Source organism: Marmota marmota, unplaced genomic scaffold (genome assembly GCF_001458135.2).
Source record: "Marmota marmota marmota unplaced genomic scaffold, marMar, whole genome shotgun sequence".
Lineage (NCBI taxonomy): Eukaryota > Metazoa > Chordata > Mammalia > Rodentia > Sciuridae > Marmota > Marmota marmota.
The window spans coordinates 20,453,544-20,468,224 of record NW_026000093.1 but is presented as its reverse complement, the minus strand read 5'-3'; positions in this window follow the sequence as shown (position 1 = coordinate 20,468,224).

Sequence of the window (14,681 nt, the reverse complement as noted above, 5' to 3'; positions counted from 1 at the left end):
TTGGTAAATAGTCACTCCATAATAAAGTAGTAAATTAAATGCCAAGAGATTTCTAAAAAGACTCCCCTAAACAACTTTAAAATGTTAGTAATAGTTGTATTGGCATTTATTAATTTCTTAGCAAGTGTTGCCAGTGCATTTTGGAAACGTAGTGTTTGAGGCAGTAAGCTCAAAATGTAAGCAATAATAAATGCATACGGCATATAATCCTCCATCTGCTAGATACATTATAAAACCTTCCTTTGTGTGTTCTAGCCAACCATATTCCTTTTGGTAAGCAGCCAACTGTTTTAAGCTTCCTAGGTGCCCATTCAGGGATATTTTGTATCTATGCAGGCAGATGTACAAATATATTTCCATCCTTCCCTTTAACACAAATGTTATGCTTTATATGTTACTCTACAGTGCTTTTATTTTTTCGAGTTAGTGACAATATTTTGGAGCTGTTTTAATATCTATATATATCTATATATCTATATATATATATAAAACTTTTAGATCTTTTGCTATTGTAATCAGTGGAGCAGTGAGTAAAATTTTCATGTTCTTTCCCCTGTGCAAAAGTATATTTGTAATGCTGATATTAAAAAGTTATATTTGTAGACTTAAGATCTGAAGTAATGTTGCTGGGTCATAGAGTATTTTAATTTATAATTTTGGCAGATACTGTAAGCTCATTTTCTACCTGAATTGTGCTGGTTTACACTCCTACTAGTAATGTGTAGATGTTTCTCAAAGTCATGCTGTCAGAGTATTGTTAGACGTTTGTTTTTTTGTTGGTTCAGTAAGAAAGAAATATAATCCCATTGGCAAGAAAAAATTATGGAGTTGACTTCATATTGCTACATTTTTCAATGGGTGATCTTCAAATTCTCCCTGGATATTTATTAAAAAGAATACTTTCAAAGACCTTTTATGAAATCTGTGTCAGCCTGGGGAACTATTTTTAACTGGTGCCCCAGGTAATTCTGATCTGATGATTAGTTGATTTGAGACAGTGCTCTGGAAAACTGTTTAAAGGACTTTATCAAAGTGTGTTCCTTGACACCATATAGGAACAACCCATAATGCTTATTAGTCCTTACTTTATTAGAAATCTTTGTTGTCATTACATTTTATGAATAAATTACAAAATTAAAATTAAGAGAGAATTTTACTAGAAATTTTAAGAACATTTTCAACACAACCCACATTATTCCAAATTTTCCTGCTTTTGAAAATATATATTGCTGAAATGAGCAAATCTTTGAATTGAACTAATTGCACATAATGAATGAAAGTATCTTATAAAGATGATTTCAGATTTCAAATTCATCTCCAGTACGTCCTAGCATATCATTGCTTTTGGTTCTTCTTGCACTTGTGTGGTCAAAACATAATATGGATTCCAGATTTGAAATATATCTCTATAAGAGGCCATCATTATTATTTGGTAATTTTTGCATTTTTTCGATCATAAAATGCAGTACTTTTGAAAATATTAATGGACCATGATTTTGAAGAGAGGCTGACCATGTTTGCTCTTTACTTTTAAAGAATTTTCACATGTGTGTTTATAAATACCAGCGAGAATAATCTGTGCAATGAATTTTTTAAAATTTTTACATTACTGTTTCCACCCAGTTCACCTTTGTTTATATACCTATCTTCATTTGACCTCTTAGAAATCATGCCAAGCAAATTTTGGTATGCAGATGGAAAAGATGAAAAAAGATTATACGATCCTTTTAGTAAAACAGGATGGTTCAGTGCTTACTTAAAAATATTGCATGATAACGTCCTTCCTGCAGAATAACTGAATGAAAAGTATTTCTTTTATTAATTAGAAATATATTGTTTGCTTATTGATTCTTAGGTTTGAGGAATTTCAATTAAAATATCATAATCTAAAAACTGATAATCTGAGATCTTGTTTATGGTCAGTTTTCTTATTAAGATTCTAAAATGTAGCTATTTGTCTTTTTGCATGCATTTTCTAATTTGTTCAGTAAATTTCTTCATCTTCCTCTCTTTAGCTTTTTTTCTGACACTGTGGATGAAAATGAAAAAAAAAAGCTTTAATTTTCTATTGGGTTCACTGAAGGCTTTAAAACATAAAGAGACTACAAAAGTGCTATTTCTAGACCTATACCTTGTAAAGGTTGCTTTCTCTGGGCAACCAATACAAACTGAAAGATGACTAATGTAATAATTTATTTCACTGTTGCATCATCATGCAACAACTCTATTTTTGTTGGCATTTTAGTATAGCATAGTTTGGAATGACCAATGAATAATGATAAATTTCTAGGTTGATAAAATAGCAAAAAATGTTTCAAGATGTAGGAAAAAATAAGTTCACTAAGATTTCATCTTGTATAGATTTTTAGACTTATAAAAATTTCTAGCAAACCTTGATGGTATTTGTAAGATAATGATTTTATTTTATTGAAAAAAAATTTCCGTTTTTCTTTGAAAAAATTGCTAAGGAAAAGTAAAAGTCATAGAATAATACTGCTTAAATAAGGAGGTCCATTAGACCCTGATTGTATACAAAGAATTAAAGTTCAAATTCCTGGACCCTACCTGTTTCCCAGTCTTGTGCCTACTGTTTCAGTTTCTGCTGCACGGAGTTAGAAATCTGTTATTAAGATTTCCAGATTATTCTTATGCACTGTAAAGTTGAAGAACCACTGTTTCAGGACCTTAAATTCTGTTTTACTTTGATACCATATGATAGTACTTTAGGCTACTGCTTTGTGTGTTGTAGTTTTCTGTGTCAATGTAAAAGATTTTGTATTATTTTTCATTTCACAATAATTGAAGCTAATTAAGCTACTTTTTTGTTTAAATAAGAAAATAGTTTGATATGTTGCATCCATCTGAAAATAATTTATGGGACTAGAATATTCAAACCTTTTGTGGTTAAAGTTAAGGGGAATAGAGCTTGTAGTAGTAGATAGTAATAGAAAGTAGACTTTCTGCCTCAGATAAAATTTTATTTGTTGTTGATTAAATGTATTATACATTAAGACAAGACCCTGGAAAGCAGCTTAAGTTGATGGCCGACCTGGGATTAGAACTCAGATCTTTGGAGTCTTGACACTGTATTTTTTCTTTTTTTATGGTTAGTGATTCTGCAGTCCTGAATTTGCATTGTCACAAATATTTTAAAATAGCCTCAGATTAAAACAAACAAGCATGACTGATGTGACTCTACAACATGTATAAACAGAAAAATGAGAAATTATACCCCTTTTATGTACGATATATCAAGGTGCATAAATGCATTCTACTGACATGTTTAATTAAAACAAATTAAAAAAATTGTTTAAAAAGTTCAGGATGAAAAGCCTATATACAAAATCAATATATTAACAATAAAATAATTGAAAAAAGAATCTTAACAAAACCAATACTTTTGAAAATAACAAGTACATGTAAATTACTTAGGTAACAAAAATGCATGTAATACCTGTGCACTGAAAACTGTAAAACGACGTTGACAAAAACCAAAGTGGATGTTTATAAATAAAGAAATATACCATGAAAAAGCAAAAAACAAAAACAAATATTATTTAACCCAGTCACTTAATTTTTACAGGAAACCAGTTGTAGTGGTTGGTTCAAGGAGTGAAGTCAGTCAGTATTGCCATTCCAGGTGGTATCATTTGGGAATTTACCAATGTGTTTGCAGATAGAAAGGAAATTAACTTGATGTTCCAAAATACCATATACATTGTTTAAGTTATGGAGGCCTTTTCTCTGTGCACATGTTTAAAGATTCTACACTAACCTGGGTGGGGAGGTTGAGGAACAAATCAGAAACTTCATATTCTTAACAAAAAAAGGTACTTTAGATGTCTTGAAAATACCTTGATACTACCCCAATCCCTGAGAAATCTCTGAATAGAAACTAATTTGGGGATTATTTTCCAAGGCCCAGGGAAAGACTGGGTTTAGCAGTCTTTCATAAGGCATGAAGAGTGTCAAGAAGGTTGCATAGAGTATAAGAGCGGGCCAAACTTGGCTTAAGAATAGTATGAGAGCACCAATTCTTTCCATAGAATTAGGACAGAGAAAAATAGCTTTTATGATTGGGAGAGCTGTGATCAAACTTTGGTAGAGTAGATAGCCACTGTGACTCTTGCCTGCTGATTTCAGGCAAAGTAGAAGTTATATTGATTGGTCAGCTGAAACAAAGGCCTAGGAACAAAATTCTGTAGTTTAGGCCTTGCAGTAATGCTGCTTGATAGGAGGGTGAGGTAAAATGAGAATTCTTCCCTGATATAATAGTTATTTTCAGAATCCTCTTAAATCTCAGTGGTCGTTTTGACATTCCAGTCATAATTGAAAAGATTTCCCAAGGGTAGCTTTGTGGTTCTTCAAAAAGGGCCACATATTTCTGATACTTTGACTTAGTGTCAGATTATATTTAATTATTTAAATATAATTTACAGGCTCTGTTTCAGCCTCTGTAATATACAAGTACTGGGAGATCTGTAGGAAGCTGGAAAATGGCTTGACAGGATAACTCTGTTCTGTATCCTGTTTTAATCCTAATTCCCATGGGATGAGACGAGATTCTCATGTGACCCATTATTTAATAAATGATTTGTCATCATGGAAATATTAATTAAATGACATGTTTATTGTTTGAAAGGGTTAGACACTTGCTTTGAGGTAGGAGAGATAAATGCCTTACAGTTTTCTTCCTAGAACATAAATACTTCATTTGAGTGGTTTTTCAAACATGAATTTCTCATTTAAACCTAAATGAATAACTTTGGGAGGCAGAAATACTGAGCCCTGTAACTCAAAATCTATCTTGAGCTTGCAAAAGGATGTTGTTGAAGGTTTGGTTATTTCTTCCTGGCTAGCCTCCCCTGCAAGGTAAGTATGCTAGCATGCTCATAGTGGCTATGGAAGGAGTTTTTACAAGGAAAGCACTGGAAAGGTAGGTATGTACAGGTAGATGTGGTTGGAATTGTAATGGAAGGAAAAAATGTTATCCTTTCTGAGAGGGTAATTGTTTTAGACTGTCAAAACAAATGCAGATTTAGGTAAGAAGTGGCTTTATTGTAAAGGAGTATTCCAAGAGGGGAGAGTACCAAGTCTAAGATCTGCAAGCATCTGGGCAGAAAAGGGGTGCATTTCATAGGAAGGAGCAGATTAGAAAAGGAAGTTTTTGGGGAAGGGCAGGACGGAGAGTGGCAAGTCAGATCTCAGGTCAGATAATGTTTTACCATGAAGTCAGCCTGATCTTAGGAGGCATAATAGGGACTATATGTTGGCTTAGGCTGAGGGTAGATCAAAGTTAAGTTTTGTCTTGAAGGAAAGAGAAGTACAAGCAAAGTTTAGGTTATGAATATTTTTTGAACACTGAGGTGAAAACTGTTCAGCTAACTATGGCAAGAAATGGGAATTTGTGAATTCATTGCTGGCTTTGTCATAAGTAAAAAAGGGAACATTTTCTAAGTCATAATGGGGGGAGTTCTTCAGACTAAACTAGGAAAACAAAAGGATGAGGGAGGGGAGAAGATTTCTTTAATTATAGCTGTTTATCAGGATTATTTATATATCCCATCACCTCCTGCTCCTTCCCTTGATTTATATATATGTGTTCCATTTGGCTGTTCCTGAGTTATATTCTTTTTATAAACTGGTAAGTGTAAGTAAAATTTTGTTGAATTCTGTGAGGAGTTCTGTTAAATTATTGAATTTGAGGGGATTATAGGATCCCTTAGTTTATAGGTGCTTATGACTGGCACCTGTGAAGTAGGGCCATTGTTATGGGACAGAGCCCTGAACTTGTGGAGTCTGTGCTGATTGTGTCTGGTATCAGAGTTGAATTGTTAAATACTAAGTTCTTGTTGGATAGTTGGTTGATGTTCAGCAGACTCCACACATTTGGTGTTAGAAATGGTTTCACAAAAAAGACATCATAGGTCAGTCATGGAATACTGACTCCAGGTGAATCTTTGATTGTTGATGATAATTGAGAGCCTGAAGGTGAGAGCGTTTCCCCACTGTGAGGAGGCAGTAGAGGCTTATAGCTTCCAAAATTAAATTTCCCAGCTGCTTAGGTTTCTCTCACTGCCTTCCTGGGAGTAAGTCACCTTGGGCTACATCTCCTCAGTGAGAGTGATCCCCAAGCTTGGTGAATGTGTTTAACCTACTGAGTGGAGGATTCCTTGTGAACTCTGTGGGTGAACAGGCTGCCTACCTGAGCTATTTCCCTTCTGTTTCCTTTTAAAGTCTTGCTGCCATATGATTCCAGCTTGCCCAAGTATTTAATAGTTGTATTACATGATTAAGAATAAGATTTTTATTTGCTTAGTTGAAAATCTGAGTGGATTAGTGATACAGTGTGAAGAAGCAAAGATGATTTTTGAAATTGTTTTATGCTATAAATTTAAATAACAATAATCTAAATGCCTCTCCAAATGAATGAATAGGCACTGGGCAATTCTGATGTGTCTTCCTGACCTCATTTACCTGATGCACTCAGGAGTGACCATAGTCCTGATACTTATTCTTATAGATTACTGTCTATTTCTCACAAGCAGATTTTGCTTTTTTTTTTTTTTTTTAAAATTTTCAGTAACTTAATGTTATAATTAACATACCGCAAATATTATGCTGGAAAGTTTGATTTTTGTGGTTTTATGCTTCTGTCTATTCCATACCGGCTTTGTTCTCGAGTGTGTGGTTCACCCAGCTTACTCAAATACCACTGCTTATGGGACTGAAGTTGTTTTAAATTTACTTTGTGATGTTGAAAATGTTCTTGTTTTTGTCCCTGAGTGCTGACCCTTCAGAAATTTTTACACATTGGGGAAAAAAAATTGCAGGATTAGAGATTAAAATTTTCTATGAAATGCCAATGTAGTATATTAATGAATCATCTGATCATTCATATGTATTTGTCTTTATTTTCATGTAATTATATATTGCTTTTTGTTGGTTACCATTGTCATGAGCATGTTTTTTATGTGATCATCTTATGTGAAATAGTTTTCAGTTGTTTCCTTATATTTAATTCTTATGAATGTTTAATTTTAAATCTCTTCCCCCTTTTCCCACCATACTCAGCCCACTAACTCCTTTCCACTTGTAAGAACTGAAAATAATTTCTCCCCTGTTGTGTTTTCTCTTTATCACTCCATTCCTACAGTTTGATGAACACTACTCAATTTTAATATAAGTTGAATTTATCAATATATTAAGACTATCTAAATACAGTATACCATATGAGTTAATAGAACCCTTCAGAAAAATAATACAAACGTTTATTATTCCCTTGCAAGGTTTTTTGCAATTAGATTCAAAATTATAGACTTGCTTTTACAGTATTTTGATCTTTTCAATAAATATTTAAAGATATATTGTTTACTGATAATAGTAAACATTTGATGTCTTTGAGGATAAAGCATTTATGCTACATAAATAAGAAATTGTGGGTTCTACCCTTAAGTATTGGAGGTAAATGTGTACTAGCTGTAGCATAAGGAAAGTAAAACTGCTGGGTTGAGAGGAACAAATAATGTTAGATTGAGGTCATCAAAGACTAAAAAAGTGGCACTTGAGCTAAGCCTCAAAGTTGACTAAGATTTTTTAAATTTGTTTTAATTAGTTATATTGACAGTAGAATGCATTTATGCACTTTGATATATTGTAGATAGATGGGATATATTTTCTCATTTTTTAAGTGTACGTGTTGTAGAATCACATTGGTCATGCAATTACATATATACATAAAGTAATAATGTCTGTTTTGTTCTACTATCCTTCCTATCCCCACATCCCCTCCCCTCTCCATCCCTCCCTTCACCTCCCTCTACCTAATCTAAGGTAACTCTGTTCTTCTCTAGTGCCTTTATTGGGAAATAGTGTCTGCATATTAGAGGAAACATTCAGCCTTTGGTTTCTGGGGATTGGCTTATTTTGCTTGGCATGATATTCTCCAACTCCATCCATTTATTGGCAAATGCCATAATTTCATTCTTCTTCGAAGCTGAGTAATAGTCCATTGAATATATATACCACATTTTCTTTATCCATTCCCCTATTGAAGGACATCTAGGTTAGTTCCATAGTTTAGCTGTTGTGAATTGAGCTGCTATTAACATTGACGAGGCTGCATTACTGTAGTATACTGAGTTCTTTGAGTATAAACTTAGGAGTGGGATACCTGGGTCAAATGGTGGTTCCATTCCAAGTTTTCTGAAGAATCTCCATACTGCTTTTCATAGTGGTTGTACCAATTTGCAGTCCCACCAGCAATGTGTACCTTTTTCTCCACATCCTCACCAATATTTATTGTTGCCTGTATTCGTGATGATTGCCATTTTGACTGTAGTGAGATAAATCTTAGTGTACTTTTGATTTGCATTTCTCTAATTGCCAGAGATGTTGAATACTTTTTCATGTTTGTTGATGGATTGTATTTCTTGTTCTGTGAAGTGTCTGTTCAGTTCCTTAGCCCATTTATTGATTGGGTTATTTATTTTTTGGTTGTTAATATATTCTAGAGATTAATGCTTTGTGGGAGGTGCATATGGTAGATTTTTCTGGCAATCTGTAATCTCTTTCCTCACATTATTGTTTCCTTTGCTGAAAAGAAGCTTTTTAATTTGAATTCATTCCATTTATTGATGCTTGATTTTACTTCTTGTGCTTTAGGGGTCTTGTTAAGGAAATCAGATCCTAGGCCAACATGGTGAAGATTTGGGCCTACTTTTTCTTCTATTAGGTGCAGGGTCTCTGTTCTAGTTTGATCCATTTTGAGTTGATTTTTGTGCAGGGTGAGACACAGAGGTTTAATTTCGTTTTGCTACATATGAATTTCCAGTTTTGTCAGCACCATTTATTGAATGTTTTTGGTGCCTTAATTTTGATAGGTGGGAAGTCATGGAAGGATATTCAATTAAAAGAAGATACCTTTTCCAAAAATATGAAGGCACAGAAACATATAACCTGGCTGGCAAATAACAAGTGGATTGTGGTTGGAAAGAAATTGGATGAAATGAGGCCAAGAAAGTAAAATCATGGAGGAATACTTTGTTTCTTAATATAATGGTGAAAGTTAAAATCAACACATTTAAAGAAAACCTGTATCTAAGTGTTTTTGTGGGGTTTTTTTCGGTGTGTTTGTGTGGCTGGGGGACCAGTGATTGAACTGAGGGGCACTAGGCCACTGAGCCACATCACCAGTTTTTGTATTTTATTTAGAGACGGCTCTGAAACTAAGTTTTTACAAAAGTAAAAATTTTGGTCATAGCTTAAAAAAATTTTGAAGCCCATTTTTTTTCTAGACTTGAGTTGTTCAGTATTAGTAACCATAGAGTTGTTCATAATACTTAAATTTGTTTGAAGAGATACTTTTATGGAGGAGAAAAGTTAGAAAACTACTCATTAAGTTGGTCCAATTTCTTTTTCTTTTTTTAATATTTATTTATTTTTTTTAGTTTTCGGTGGACACAACATCTTTGTTTGTATGTGGTGCTGAGGATCGAACCCCAGCCACGCATGCCAGGCGAGCGCGCTACCGCTTGAGCCACATCCCCAGCCCCTCAATTTATTTTTCATGAAGACAGTCAGATCTTATACTTAGGCAATGGTAGAACCAAAAATAGAAATAGTTCTAGACTCCCAAATAACATTCTTTTCAGTGTAGTTGTTGATACTACAGCTTGCTTTATATTTTATTTTTATCATGTACTTTGTTTTATTGATAAAATGGCTGAAAGTTTAAAGTAAAAAATTTGTTTATATGCTGGGTGCTGTGGCACATACCTGTAATCCCTAGCAGCTTGGGAGGTTGAGGCAGGAGGATTGCGAGTTCAAAGTCAGCCTCAGCAAAGGTGAGGCACTAAGCAACTCTGTGAGACCCTGTCTCTAAATAAAACACAAAATAGGGCTGGGGATGTGGCTCAGTGGTTGAGTGCCCCTGAGTTCAATCCTCAGTACCCCGATCCTGCCAAAAAAAATTGTGTTCAGGAGAAAGTCTGCTAGGGGAACTCATGTTTGAACACAGAGAAAAGGTATTTGATTTCTTTCTTCTGGATTAATATGATTAAGTAGTATTTGTGCTCTCTCAAGAATTTGTATTTTTTTCAAAAACCTAAATCTTACTTAAGAATTGTGTTATATTATTTCTTTTCAGCATTTTATTGGGGGTTGTAGTCAGGGAATATAGCTAGGCAGAAAAATGAAGTTGGGTGCTAGGCACTTCCTTCTCATGGAGATACTGACTCAACAATTCATTCATAAATTCTCTTTGTGAGAATTGCAGAAAATAGTTGAGAGGCTCCTAGACCCTGAGCAATCATTAAAGTAGCTGCCTGGACAATGGAAGGAAAACTAATGGCATTTGCTCATTATAGACCATTCCCTAGCTCGGCATGGTGTGGAGAGGAAACCCTGCTCCTGGTTTCTTCCTGGGGAGGGAAAGAGAAAACTGAAATATATGCAACATTCAGGATTTGCAAGGGTATGCCCAAGGATCTGGTATCTATTGTAACAGAATATAGGCACTTATAGAAGAGGTTACTAGGTTGGAACATTGACAGTTTAGACATGTATGCGTCATAGTCCCTTCACCTGGCTCAGCATGGAATGAGTAGGAAAAAAACTATACCAATTTCCATCTTCCCCTTAGAGAAATCCAAGTTGGGAGTGTAGCCAGTATTTTGATTTTTCACCTGGCTGCCCAAAGGTTTGGTTTCTGTCTTTCCCCTGTGTTGGAACATGTGACAGGAGTCAGCATACTGTCTAGTGTTTTAACCTCTCAGTTTACTGCCAAGGGACTGGTTTCTGTCATGCTGTTCTCAGACCTGTAATGGGAGCCAGCATACTCTAGATGTATGGGAACCACTGAGAGCAAAGAGCTGAATGACATGCTTCTGTTCTAAAGGGCCTGTGGTTGATCAAACAGTAACTGATAAGTTTGTCTTCCTCTACTTAGTGTCAGAGGCAAAGGGGTAGACTAGAATGATTTCAGCTCTTTGGAGAGCTGCTCAAAGGATGTTCTGGCTAGTGCTTCTTGAGCTGGGTAGCTTGCAGCAGCTCCAGAGAACTTGAGGTACCACAGAGAGATATCAGAAAGAGCAAAAGATTATAAGATCTATAAAAATGGAAACCTACAAATCCTTCTAAGAATTTACACATAAAAGTCTAGAAAAGATGCATCCACAGAAAAAGTTCAGTGAGTACCCAGAATCTAATCAGGATGATTAGTGGAGATTTTTCTCTATATAGCATCATTACAGAAAGCCTGGTAGACGTGGCTCTTTCTCTCTGATTGTCATGTTTTAATCCCCCAAAAAAGTTATGAGGCACGTAAGGAATCAGGACAACATGGCAAAATCAAAGGAAGACTATTCAGGAACCAGTCTTTAAAAAGTGGAGTTACACAAATTGCTTCACAAAGAATTCAAACCTACCATCATAAAGGTGCCTCAGGAAAAATGATAATATCAACAAAGAACCAAACACATTTTGGAGCTAAGAATGTGGTAACTAAATCAAAAGATATGCTAGGGATTTCAGCAGCAGAGCAAGGAGTCAGCAAATCTCAAAGTCAGGTGATTTTTTAAAAAAATTACAATTCTTATTATACATATAGAGCACAATTTTTCATATATCTGGTTGTATACAAAGTATATTCACACCAATTCGTGTCTTCATACATGTACTTTGGATAATAATGATCATCACATTCCACCCATCATTTCTAACCCCATGCCCCATGTCATTTCATCAGGAATAAAGAACAGTTACATATGCACCCAGACTCAGATCACTGAAACATGAAGCAATATTAACAGAACCAATAGGAGAAATAAGAGGATAATAGTAGGAGATTTCAATATCATATTTTCAATAATGGATAAGCTATCCAGACAGAACATCAGTAAGGAAAACAGCCATGTGTGGTGATGCGCACCTGTAATCCCAGCAACTTGAGAAGCTTGGGAGGCTGAGGCAGGAGGATTGCAAGTGCAAGGCCAGCTTCTGCTATTTAGCAAGGCCCTAAGCAATTTACAATAAAAATATAAATGGCTGGGAATGTGACTTGGTGGTTAAACAACCCCGGGTGCAATCCCTGGTATACACACCAAAAAAACAAAACAAAACAACAACAACAAAAAAACCAAAACATAGGACTTAAACAGTACTGTAGTCCATATAAATGGACTACAGTACTGTTTAAAGACATTGAAAGAACATTTCTTCCAGCACAGCAGAATTATCAGATTTGAGTGTATTGAAATCATATGAAGCATCCTTTCTGATCACAGTGAAATGAAACTAGAAGTCAGCAGAGGGAAATTGGAAAATTCACAAATGTGTGGAGATTAAGCACATTCCTGAACAAATTTTTTGGATTACAAAAAGGGGAACTGAAGATCTTGGGTTCAAACCCTAACAACAGGTTGGGGACAAAGAGAAAATAACCAGAAAGAAAAGCAAATTATGTTTATTTGGTTTAAAGTTGACTTAAGGAATGAATTTATAAAGTAAAAGCATCAATTTACTAGATTAGAGAAGAAACGAGTAAAATAGAAAATAGAAGAAAAATTTACAAAACGTGAGTTTTTTCCCCCAGAAATCATCAAATAAATAAACTTTTAGCTAGACTAAGAAGAAAGAGAGAAGACGCAAAATCAGAAATGAAAAAAGACATTCCAAATGATGCTATGGAATTAACAACACTTAAAAGAGGCTGTTAGGTGTTGACTCATTGAAAACCTAGTAGTAGATAAGTTGCCAAGAACACAGAGCACTTGCCAAGACTGAATCATAAAGAAATATAAAATCTGAAGAACCTTGCAGTGGTTTGAATGGGGTCTGTCCTAAAAGATTTATGTGTTGGAGACTTGTTTCTCAGTCTGGTGTTAAAGAGGTGGTGGGATCTTTCAGAGTTGGGGCTCAGTCATTACTGGTCCCTGTATGTTGCTGGCTTCCCATATTGCCATAGAGCTCTTTGCTGTCAAGTGCTTTCCTATCATGATACCATCAGCTGTGAGGTGAGCCTCAACTAAGGTGAATCTGTGCCTGCCATCCCCCATCCTGGACTTTGAACATCTGAGACTATGAGCTAAAATCGCTATTCTTTATTTAGCCTCAGATGTTTTCTTATAATAGGAAACAGACTAATGAAGAGCAATATGAATAAGAAAATTGAATCTGTAAAATCCTCTTGACAAATAAAAGTCCAGAACCAAATTCTTCAGTAGAGAAATCTAATGCCATTTAAAGAAGTGATATCAGTCCTGACACTCTTCAAAAAATGAAGAGGAGGCAAGCAATATTTCTATATTCGTTTTATAAGAGTGGCATTACCCTGATACCAAACTCAAATAACAATATCACAAGAAAAGAAAACTGCAGGTCATATAATTGTCAGTCATAGATGCAAAAATCTCCAACAAAATACTAGCTAACCAAGTTAGTATACTGAAAGGATTCTACACCATGATGAAATGGGATTTATTCAAAATAATTGAAAGCATAAGTCAGAGGTGGACAAACTCTGCATAATTCTACTCACATGAATTTTTAAAGTAGTTAATAGAAACAGGAAGTAGAATGGTGATTATTACAGATGGGGGAGGGGAAATAGGGATTTGTTCTGTATGTGTAGCTAGTCATGCAAGATGCAATCATTCTAGAAAACTACACATTATGAATATAATTGTCAATGTTAAACACTTAAAAACTGTTAAAAGGGTGGATATTTTGTTATGTATATTTTGCTACTACTATAAAAGAACAAGAAAAAGGCCATCTGGATGGGACAGGAATAAGAGGAAAAGTGATCTCATTTCAAAACTACTTGATTTTATATATAGAACATCCTAATAAATCCACCCCCATAAAGAATACTAGAGCTAATATTGCATTCAGCACAGTTGTGTACAAGGTCAGTGTACAAAGTTAGATTTATTTCTTGCACTAGAAATGAACAGTCTAAAAATGAACTTAGGGCTGGAAGGATAGTTCAGTGGTGGAGTGCTTATCTGCATGTGTGAGGCCCTAGGTTCAATCCCTAGCACTACCCCAAAAAAAGATTAAGAAATCAAATTCATTAATAAGTATATATAGGAGGAAGCAGTTTACCAAAGAGAGTATAAGTAAAAGCAAATTAAAAGAGTATAAAGGCCAGGAATAACTTATTCATGGACATAAAACTTCTACAAAGTTAATGAAATCCCTGTGAAAATTTCTTTTTCCTTGTGAAAGTGGACATATAGATCCTCATTCATAATGAATTGAAAGGACCCAAAATAACCAGAACAATATTGAAAAAGAATAAAATAGTAGGAGTCATACTTCCTAATTTCAAAACTTAACTACAAATGTACAGTAATTTAGACTGTGTGATATTGTTAAAAGGATAGACATATAGCTCAATGGGACAGAATTTAGAGTCCAGAAATAATAATATATTTATAGGACTGGGGCTGTAGCTCAATGGCAGAGCACTTACCTTGTATGTGTGAGGCATTGGGTTCTAACCTCAGCACCACAATAAATAAATAAATAGAAATAAAGGCATTCTGTCCATCTTTTTTTTTAAAGGAGTAAAATTTATTCTTGGATAGTATCATTAATATTATAAGAGTCATTAACATATTTAGTTTATCCTTTCAAAATATTTTCTATGCAATTTTGCATATATTTACAAAAATATA